We start from the raw sequence: 10896 nt of genomic DNA on the forward strand, positions 1-10896 counted from the left end.
ATGTTTTTGAAAATATTTTAGTCCTTTTTCCTTGCACATACACATCACATTATGTTCAAACACTGTGATAAGGGTAACATCTTAGTTTAAAAACAGATTTACACATTAGTAAATATATTTTAGTGGGATTGCTAATTTAAAAAATGTATATATTAAACGCGCCGTATAAGCACTAAATAATCAATAAGCATTTTCTACTTTTATGTTCTACGTGTTCAATGTCATCAAACATTTTGTTCACTTAGCATTCAGTTGAAACTGGGAACTGTATATCTAACGGGAAATAAATCTGACAGGCTTTTCAGTATAACATTGGTAAAATCTCAGACTCCCCGAGACTTCGCGAGATTTATGAAATGTATATTAACAACATGTTAATAGTTCGAAAAGTTATCATTTCAAACGAGAGTAGGTTGTATGACTTTTGTTTGTAACGCAAATGAAGGTAATGGTGACAATTGTTTACCGATGTCGTAATCTCGTAAATAGGTCATTTCTGGAATGTTGTCTTTAAGCGGAAAAGATCGTAGATTTCGCACCCCTTTATGACGTCATTTACCAGATAGAAGGCGTGCCCTTATCCCTGCTCTATTAAAAGTTTTCAGCACTTACATAATTGTCATTCTGTGTGGTAATATAGAAATAATTAATGTTCTGTGGGTACATAATCGTGATTGCCGTATGAATGAGGAAGGGTGACCATCCTTTTAGATTTGTCTTTGATTTACGACAGTCGGAACATTAATGTCGGCATCTGTGAAACAGATATGTTCCAACTCGTGGTGGCGCCCGTCAAATTTTAAAAAAGATGATTTCGACTTAAAACTCTGGTATTAGTACCATCCATGTGAACAACTACCCTCTAATTTGATAGGACATCCGGGACACAATCTATTTATGAAAAACGTTTGTTTTATAATCATTATAAGGGATAATATCTTCATTTGTTTAACAAACGTCATAAAATGACATTAACTGTAAAAAAAGAGGCAGGATAAAACTCAATGGGTTATTACATCACTTAAATCAAAAATAAACTATTAAAACAAAAACAAAAGTTAACAAAACACAACAAGCACTCTATAAAACACAAACAGTAGTTTAAAGAACACAATTAGATAGAAAAATAAAAACTGAGCAACCGCAACTTTATGAAAAAAAACTGTGTGGTGGGGTAGTTTCGTGTGCTCAAAAAGAGTAAGCATGTTCAGTTATAATACTTTAACAATATTCCACATACGAATTTAGACGATTATATGATTCAAACTGGTAATAGTATAGATAAAGCATCAGAAACAACAAATATAGAGATTTTTTACGTTTTCAATATTATACGAGATAAAGTAGAATGTTCGTTTAAATCTTGTTTTGAATATTTTCTTTTTTATACATTTCCATGTTCTCTTTACCTTGAGTGTATATATATATATATATAAGGTGGTCGTGTGGTCTAGCGCACCGGATACAGTGCAGGCGATTTGGTGTCACGATATCTCAGTTGCATGGGTTCGAATCCCGGCGAGGGAATAACAAAAATTTGCGAAAGCAAATTTACAGATCTAACATTGTTGGGTTGATGTTTAGACGAGTTGTATATATGTATAAATATACACACTTCACAGATCCTGTTTTAAACGTTTAAAAGAAAAGATATGAAGAAAGATGGTGAAATGTATACAGACGTATAGCTAGTAAATTATTTGGAACAACTCACAAAGGATCAAACAATATAACAATATTACGATAAATTAATCATAATTGAACTTCAGGAAATAACAAATGAAAACGTCAAATATATAACTATGACAACATTATATTTCGCAAAATTACAAATTAAACAATTATCTTCTTTCATACTTTAGCATGTTTAGATCAAAATATAAAATTAGCTATTATTATCTCTTATCTAATTTTTGTTATTAGAAAGATGTTGTGCTAAGTTAATTATTTCCAAAACATAAGATTAGTTTTAAAAATCTTTATTCATTTTTCTTTTTCCAAAAATTGACAGAAAGGAGCTATACATGAAAACATACATACAAATAGTCATGCAAAATACAGTATTTACTAATTACACATATTGACAATAGATAGTATTGTGAGATATCGTTTCTGTAAACACTCACCTGTTTCCCCCTCAAGGTTTACACTTACATCTAGCTCTGTTGTAACACCATTATCATACAACTGTTCTGTGGTCCCCTCTGGATATACAACATAACCATACTTGGAGGTTCTAGTTCCCTTATGGTATAAACTATGGTCTTACTTGTATCGTGTGGTTAATTCTGGTAACACACTATTGTCAAATATTGACGTTGTGGTTTGTTCTGGATACACACCATAACCAGCCATGAATCTTTTGTTTCGCGTAAGATGCAAACCACGGGCATACTTGTTTGTTTTGGTTTGCCCTAAAAAACATTATATCTATTTAATTTTATATAAATTTTTTTTTACAAAAACATAGAAGTAACTCCTTCATGACTAACAGTAAAGGTATTCTTCTGGAGCATTTATTTATTAGTGGAGGTAAAATTATTCTTCTGGAGCATTTCTTCAATAGTGGAGGTAAATTGGTAATATAAACAAAACAGGAAATAAGTAACTTGACCATATGTCAAAAATAACATTTATCGTTTATTTAAATCTTATATAAATTGATAAATATTTATCCAAATGTCATCAAATACATTCAAACTGCAATAAATGTAACGTCAACAATATAGATAACTGATCTGATTTCAGAACCATTATATATAAAATTGAAAATGTTGGTTTTTGAAAATATTTTAGTCCTTTTTCCTTGCACATACAAATCACATTATGTTCAAACACTGTGATAAGGGTAAAATCTTAGTTTAAAACAGAATTACACATTAGTAAATTTATTTGAGTGGGATTGCTAATTTAAAAAATGTATATATTAAACACGCCGTATAAGCACTAAATAATCAATAAGCATTTTCTACTTTTATGTTCTACGTGTTCAATGTCATCAAACATTTTGTTCACTTAGCATTCAGTTGAAACTGGGAACAGTACATCTAACGGGAAATGAATCTGACAGGCTTTTCAGTATAACATTGATAAAATCTCAGATTCCCCGAGACTTCGCGAGATTTATGAAATGTATATTTACAACATGTTAATTGTTAGAAAAGTTATCATTTCAAACGAGAGTAGATTGTAAGACTTTTGTTTTTAACGCAAATGAAGGTTATGGTGACAATTGTTTACCGATTTCTAAATCTCGTAAATAGGTCATTTCTGGAATCTTGTCTTTAAGCAAAAAGATCGTCGATTTTGCACGCCTTCATGACGTCATTTACCAGATAGAAGGCGTGCCCATATCCCTGCCCTATTTAAAGGTTTCAGCATTTTCATAATCGTCATTTTGTAGGGTAGTATAGAAATAATTAATGTTCCGTAGGTACATAATCGTGATTGCCGTATGAATGAGGAAGGGTGACCATCCTTTTAGATTTTAATTTCCCAAATATTTTATGCAGTATACAATAAAACTTTTTCACCCGTTTGCTCAACATGTATTGGAAATTTCTAGGCATACATTTTTGTCACGTAATGATAAAAGTCACATGACAGATACGTCTGAAAACCGTATCCTGGAATTAGCCTATAGAGTAGGAAAAGACCAATCAAGGTCACACACAACATTTGATGAAAGTGCATGAACTCCATAAAAAGCAAGACTTCTTCGGCAGGGTATCATCTCCTGCTATGCATGCATCACCAACCATGCGAACCTGCCATGCATGCACCACCAATCATGCATCACCAACCATACATCACCTATTCTCCTGCCATGCATGCATCACCAGCCATGTGAATTCCTCTACCATGCATGCATCACCAACCATGCGAATTCTCCTGCCATGCATGCATCACCAATCATGCGAATTCTCCTACCATGCATACATCACCAAACATGCGAATTATCCTGCTATGCATGCATCACCAATCATGCGAACATGCTAGCATGCATCACAAACCATGCGAACCTGCCATGCATGCATCACCAACCATGATAATTCTCTTGCCATTCATGCATCACTTACCATGCGAATTCGCACTCAGTCTAAATCAGACTCGGGAAAGGACGCAATTGGTAAATTTACAGATCAGACAACTTTAAGTCCACAAACACAATTCGTTTATTAAAATTTGGTAAAATTTGATCAATAGGTAAAAAATGCACTATTATTATTCTTTTTTATCATATAGAAGAATGTATGTGTACACTGCGGGTTAGGGCTTTATGGAATAATTGAATTATAAATAAGTAGAGCACCTAATGTTCAGATTTCCAATCAAGTCAGCATGATTTTGTAAGGAATGCATTTAACTAATGTTAATTTTTAATTCAAAAGACCAAATATATAAGATTTTTACTTATGATTATTGATCTTTTTAAAAACGTAGATTACTTTTGCTGGATTTCGATGTTTTTAAATTGGCGTACCAAGGGGAGGTACCTCTGAAATAGTATCTTTTCTAAAGGAATCTAAATGAAATTTTGTTGTTTTATGTTTTGGCATGACAAAACGTGCTGTGACCCTATATTTTCTTTTGTTTCCCGATAGTATTTTCTTAAAGCTATCTTCTTGTATTTTTTTTTACAATTCTATCATTTAGTTTTGCTTCTAATCACACAATGATATTTTTTATGTATAACCAATATAAAATGTGTCAGGTTTTTCAACCTGTAGCTTAAAAAAAGCTCGGTGACCTATCATTTTCTTCATATTTTTGAACATATCATAATATAAACTACGTTTTAGCAAAACATGAACAAATTCTATCATTACTAATCGATACTCCTTTACCAACTTACATGATTTAGAGAAATGATCCGACTTATAGTTAGATATTTAAGTCGTCGTAGAATTAACTGAAACGCCCTGTACGTAGTGCATATAGCTCTTAAAAAATCAGTAACTAATATATGGAGTTTCTATTTAATATGACTTTAACATTAATTTGAAGAATATTTGAATAGCAACAATGATGTATTAGTGGATAATTTGCAGTAACAGCTATCATCATTCAAATCAAAATGAGCCCAACAAAAAAATGTCAAAGCGACCATTCCAAATGCGAAGACATATTGTCTGAATTAAAATATTTTTTTTTGAAATTTTGCATAAAGTATTCCAATGCTTTTCTTGTAACCACATGGTAGAATTCAAGTTGTGTCATTTCAGCAAGCATATGTACTCGCTGTATTATGTGGAAATGTTTAAAAGAAAAAGCTTAGACGGCCCAATGTCGTATCTTACCACTTGAAAAAAAGGATTTAATTGCAATACTCATAGAAGAAGACCCTATATCAATACTGAACTAATTACAATGAGATGAAGAACAACGATCAGGAGCTGTTGGCATTATTTTTAAACTATGTTGAAGTCCTTCCTTTAATCACAAAGTGATTAAAATTAATCTAGAGTTGTCTCTCTTTATCTGTTGTTTTACAGTAATTCACAAATACCAAAATTAACATGATACAGACTTTCTGTATACTATTCTCATTTGTGTAGAGGTTCCATCCTCTGTTTTTCATATATAACTTTTACAACTATTACAAAAACAATCCATCGAATTAAACATACATTTTATTACACCAACTTGTATTTACATTTTCATGACTAGAATATACATTTTTTACTTTGTGGCAATACTTTGGCTACAGAGTATTCTATAATATTTTGTTGAGGCGCCAGGGTGACTACCGATTACCTAACACAATGGCTATCAGCTGACCTATGTTGACATAGTGTCATAAAACCCCTGGTAGTTAAACACGGTTACACCACCATCTACCATGGGGAGTGACCGGGGGAAACACTCGTATTACCAATGCTCCAGTTATAAGTGCCCCACCTGTTGGCAGGTGTAGGCCTCCCCTCTATAAGATGAGGTGGAGGAGGTCCCAGCGTTACCCATCTGTAGACCCAACCGTTACCACTAACCACATTTTCCAAACCTGCAAATTGTAGAACTTGTCAGGCCCAGAGCAAGGGCCGAGTGAAATAATCCCCCAATCACTACCAGTCTCCCTGGACCGCCACATGAGAGCCCCAGTCAGCTACCAAATCTGACTGGGGTTCTCACCTCCACAAAATTTTCATTATTGATTTATTGGAAAAGTTGAATTTGTTGTGCGTAAGAAAGACTCAACACCCCCTTGTATATTATTTAAGAAAACCTGATTTCCAGTTTGTGACAAATGAGTTCCATCTGTTCTGTATAAAGACACTTCACTTGCCCTAATGTTCTCATGTAATATAGCTTTCCCCCCGTTTTCTATTACAAAGTTTTTGACCACTGAATTCACTCTTTTTCTCTTCTGTTCGATTATTGCTCCTGCATTCAAGGGAGCAAAATGCCAGTTTCTGCGCTGTAGCATTGAAGACCATATTATAATAACTTTTTTAAATAAAGCCTTGTAACGTAGGATAGAACATTTTACATTTTCCATTAAACCCTTCCCTGTCAATTCTAAGTCTGTATCGGACAGTAGTTTTTCCGTTCTCAGGTATCAACAAAGTAACAGACTTTCCCTTTTGGTCAGTTTTTTACCACCTTACTCTTAGCTCCAGGACTTTTCTCCTAACTAACATATCTGAAATTGTTAAGTTGGAGCCATTTATAACAGACTTGGATTTTGAAGTAGTGATTTCCCCTACTCTTAGCAAACCAAAGAAGGCAACAGAAAAAACTGCTGAAAATAAAGCAGCTTCATATCTATTCTTACATACTTTATCTAAACAACCTTTCATATCTGATAACAATTGCAATGTAATTGGTGCTCTAATGTCATAACGTTTTCCCCCTTGAATTCTTCTAATGCCTTTCCAATTATAAAGAATTTTGTAGTATCCTGTATCCCTTGAATTTTATGATGGTATGAAACTCCTGATATATAAGATGATATAATATGATATAAAGACCCTGTACTGACAAAAAAGCTATAAAATTTAACAAATCATTGACTGGCACCGGCCAATCCTGTTTCAATTTATAAGATGATCTAAAGGTACAAAGTTTTGACAGAGCCAAATTGTATGATTTTTGTGTATTTTTGGACACCTTGATTGACAATATAGTCAGCCACCTGACTTAAATGTTCCAGATCTGTGTTGGAATTTTGGTTGGCCACTGGTCTGCTTTTGGAGCTAGGCTTCTGAACTTCCCCCACTGAGAACGAGAAAGACAATCAGCAATTTGGTTTTGTTTTGAAGGGATATAAATTGCCTTAACTAATGTATTATTTTTTAAATTCATTAAAACCATCTGTCTTACTAAAGTCATAACTCTACTTGATTTGCTAGTTTTCATATTAATGATTTGAACAAAAGCCTGATTATCAACATGAAAAATAACTTTTTTGTTAACAAAATGGGATTCCCAGGACATAAGAGCAGCTACAACTGGAAACAACTCTAACAATGTCATATCTCTGGTGATTCCAGCCTCAACCCAATGTTTTGGCCACATGCCTTGGGCCCACTGACCTGCAAAATAGATCCCGTAACCGCATTTGAACCCCCCTGCACTATCAGTGAACAACTCTAATATTTCATTTGAAACCCATACATTGTCTGTTATTACAGTGACACCATTGTATTGTTTTAAAAAATCTAACCAAACTTCTAAATCAGCTTTCATCTGCTTGTTTACTCGAATTTTGTAATACGATTTTCTAACCCCGATTGTTGAATTTATGAGTCTGCGACAGAAGGTGCGGCCTGGAGCAACTACCTTACAAGCAAAATTCAGAAGCCCAAGAAGGGATTGCATATCTATAAAAGTTATTTTAGAACTGTTCAAGGTATTTCTGATTTTTTGGGAGAGTTTGACAAGTTTTTCATTTGGAAGTCGCATTATTAAATTCTGTGTATCAAATTCTATACCCAAAAACATAAGTAATGTAGTCGGCAAAGTGGTCTTGTCACTGGCCAGAGGAATACCTATGTTGTTGCTTACATCTTGGAATAACTTTAAAGTATTACCAACTTTTGATGTTTGGCTCGACTCGACAAAAAGAAAATCATCTAAATAATGGAGGATATCATCATTTCCGCTTTTAAGCTATATCATCCAATGCAAAGCTCTTGCAAATTTCTCCCACAGGGCACAACTTATTGAGGCCCCATAGGGAGCATTTTATTAAGATAATATTCACCCTGAAATTTTATCCCCAACAAGTCAAAATCGTGCGGGGCAATTGGCAACAAACGTAAAGCCGCTTTTACGTCGCACTGACTTAATCGGGCAAATGTTTTGTGTCTATTAATCAAACATGCTGCTTCGTCCACTGAACTGTACTGCACTGAACAATGATCTTTATCGATGAAATCGTTTATTGAATTATTCTCAGGATAGGATAAATGTTGAATAAGTCTGAAATCCCCATCCTTTTTTGGCACTAGCCCCATTGGTGATACCTGAAGTGTGGGAAAAGGTGGGTATCTGAAAGGACCAGCAATGCGATCAAGTTTTACTTCCTTCATTAATTTTTCTTTAAAAATTTTGGGTAGCTGTAATGCACTTTTTAAATTGGAACTCTCCCCTGGTTCCCTAGAGCCAAAATATTTTAATGAAAAACCGTATTTGAAACCAGATATAATTTCATGTGCTACATAGTGAAGTGGGTAGAATTCTAAATAATTTTCCAAGACTGATACTTTTATAGGAGTACTTCCTAACGAATAAAAATTAATACATTTTGTTACTTCTTCCTTGGGCCCGGTTATTACATTGGGCCTTTCTGTGTTTGCCACTGCATATTTCACATATGTGTTTAAACCTACAACGAGGGAAGTAGGGACAGTCAGTACCATTATTATAGTATTTACATGACATATTTACACTTCCGCTAGTTACCTGTGATTGTTGATGTGTTCTACTGCTTGAAAGCGTAGCTACATTTGAGTTATAATTACCACGATTTTGTGTATTTTTTCTATAACCCTGTGATTGCACTGACACATTGTTATGTACTGTGGGAGATGTGATGTGTAATAGCCAATATTCGCCGTGTATATTTCCCCAAGATAAATTTGGATTCTTTTCTATTTTTAGCCTAAATTGCTCGTCATAGGTGGCCCAGTTTTCTGACCTTGTTGCCGCTAATCTTATATCGCGCATATATTTTAACAATTCATGTGCCCGTGTGCTGTATTTCTCAATGTAAACACTCATAAAAATCATGAATGCTGAAGTCCATTCATTTATTGACAAATAAGCCCCCGACGATCTTTTTTTCAATGCAAATTTTCCCCCTTTTTTAATTTCAAATCGCCCTCGTCAACCTCTTCCATTTCTTTTTGCGTTTTCAAAAGAGTATGAAGCTCTATAAACTTTCCCTCCCAAATCTTTTCTTTAATTCTAAAAGACACGTGTTCCCCCACTGTGTCATGAACGCTAGATTCTTGTGGCGGAGTGAAATCAATGGAATTATTTGCAATTTCGTGCCTTAAAGAGGGAAATGCCCGTGCATCTTCCTCCGACTCATTACCTGATGAAATATCAGTAGTTTCCTCAGGTTCCTCAGGTACTTCTGCCACCACACGTCCGACCTCTTTTGTTTTCTTTGCAGGTCTTCCCCGGCCAGCTCCGTCTTTCTTTTGGGCAATTTCTTCACTCTGCACTTTCTTTCCTCCTGTCCTGCTGCTCGTTCTTCTTTTCTTCCCCATGGCACTTGATGGCGATCCTACGGCATTTCTCTTGTTAGGCATCTTCTTTTTGTATTTTTGGAGAGTTTGACTAATATTCGTAACACCTGCTTTCGTCGACAGCAAATTAACAAGTGCCTGATACGGGATTTCCAAAATTCTATTTAAGCTGATCGGGGAATTCCAAAATTATGATTCATGCTGCGAGCGCCGTAGTGGCCAAGCCAAATATGGCATTGAGCTACAGGCAGCAACACCCACGCACCCTCACGAATATTTGATTGAATTAAACCAGATTATTGAAAATATTAAATTTTTATAATCTCAATTAAACAATGGATGGTTGAAAATTATGTAAACATAATAAGCATTGAAATATATTCTTAAAAACAAAATAATACAATTCGGGTTGGTCAAGTATGCAAATATTTTAATCTAACTATCAATAACCGACTATCATATATATTTTCTTTGTTTGTTTACAACTTGCTTTATCAATGCATTCACTTACTCCCCCTTCAATTAACTTCTGTTATACTTCAGTGACTTTAAAAAATATAATTGTATTTCTACAGTATCAATTTATTTTGAATAAAACAATTGATAAAATGAAAATACATTATTACAAAAATATAAAAAAAGATATGATAAGTATTTATCAAAGGTACCAGGATTATAATTGATAAGACCAGATACAGGACAATTTTCAAAGACTTATATTTTAACACTTACTATTTTGGTCCTGAGGGTGTATATATTCACTCGCCTCATCGTCGTAAATATATCTTGTAGTACCATCTGGATTCACATCATGATCATACTTGGATGCTATTGTCCTACTCGCATTCACACCATTGCCATTTTTGGATGATGTCGCTCCCTGTTGGTAAACACTATGATAAAACTCTGATGTGACTACGCGTTCTGGATTTAAATCATTGCCATACTTTGATGTTGAATCTTTTCTTGATTGGCATACTTGTATGTTTTTGTTCTCTTTGGATAAACACCGGATTGGTCATAACTAAAGCGTGAAAAACTTACTGGATAAACACGCTGGTCATACGCGTAGAGTAGGGACTCTTATGAAAATACCCCCTTGTTAAAGTTGGATGATGTGGTCCGCTCTGCATATAAACCATCATCATACGTGTATGCTACTGTTTGTCCTGAATACACCCCATGGTCAGAGATGGAT

Source organism: Mytilus trossulus, chromosome 5 (genome assembly GCF_036588685.1).
Source record: "Mytilus trossulus isolate FHL-02 chromosome 5, PNRI_Mtr1.1.1.hap1, whole genome shotgun sequence".
NCBI lineage: Eukaryota > Metazoa > Mollusca > Bivalvia > Mytilida > Mytilidae > Mytilus > Mytilus trossulus.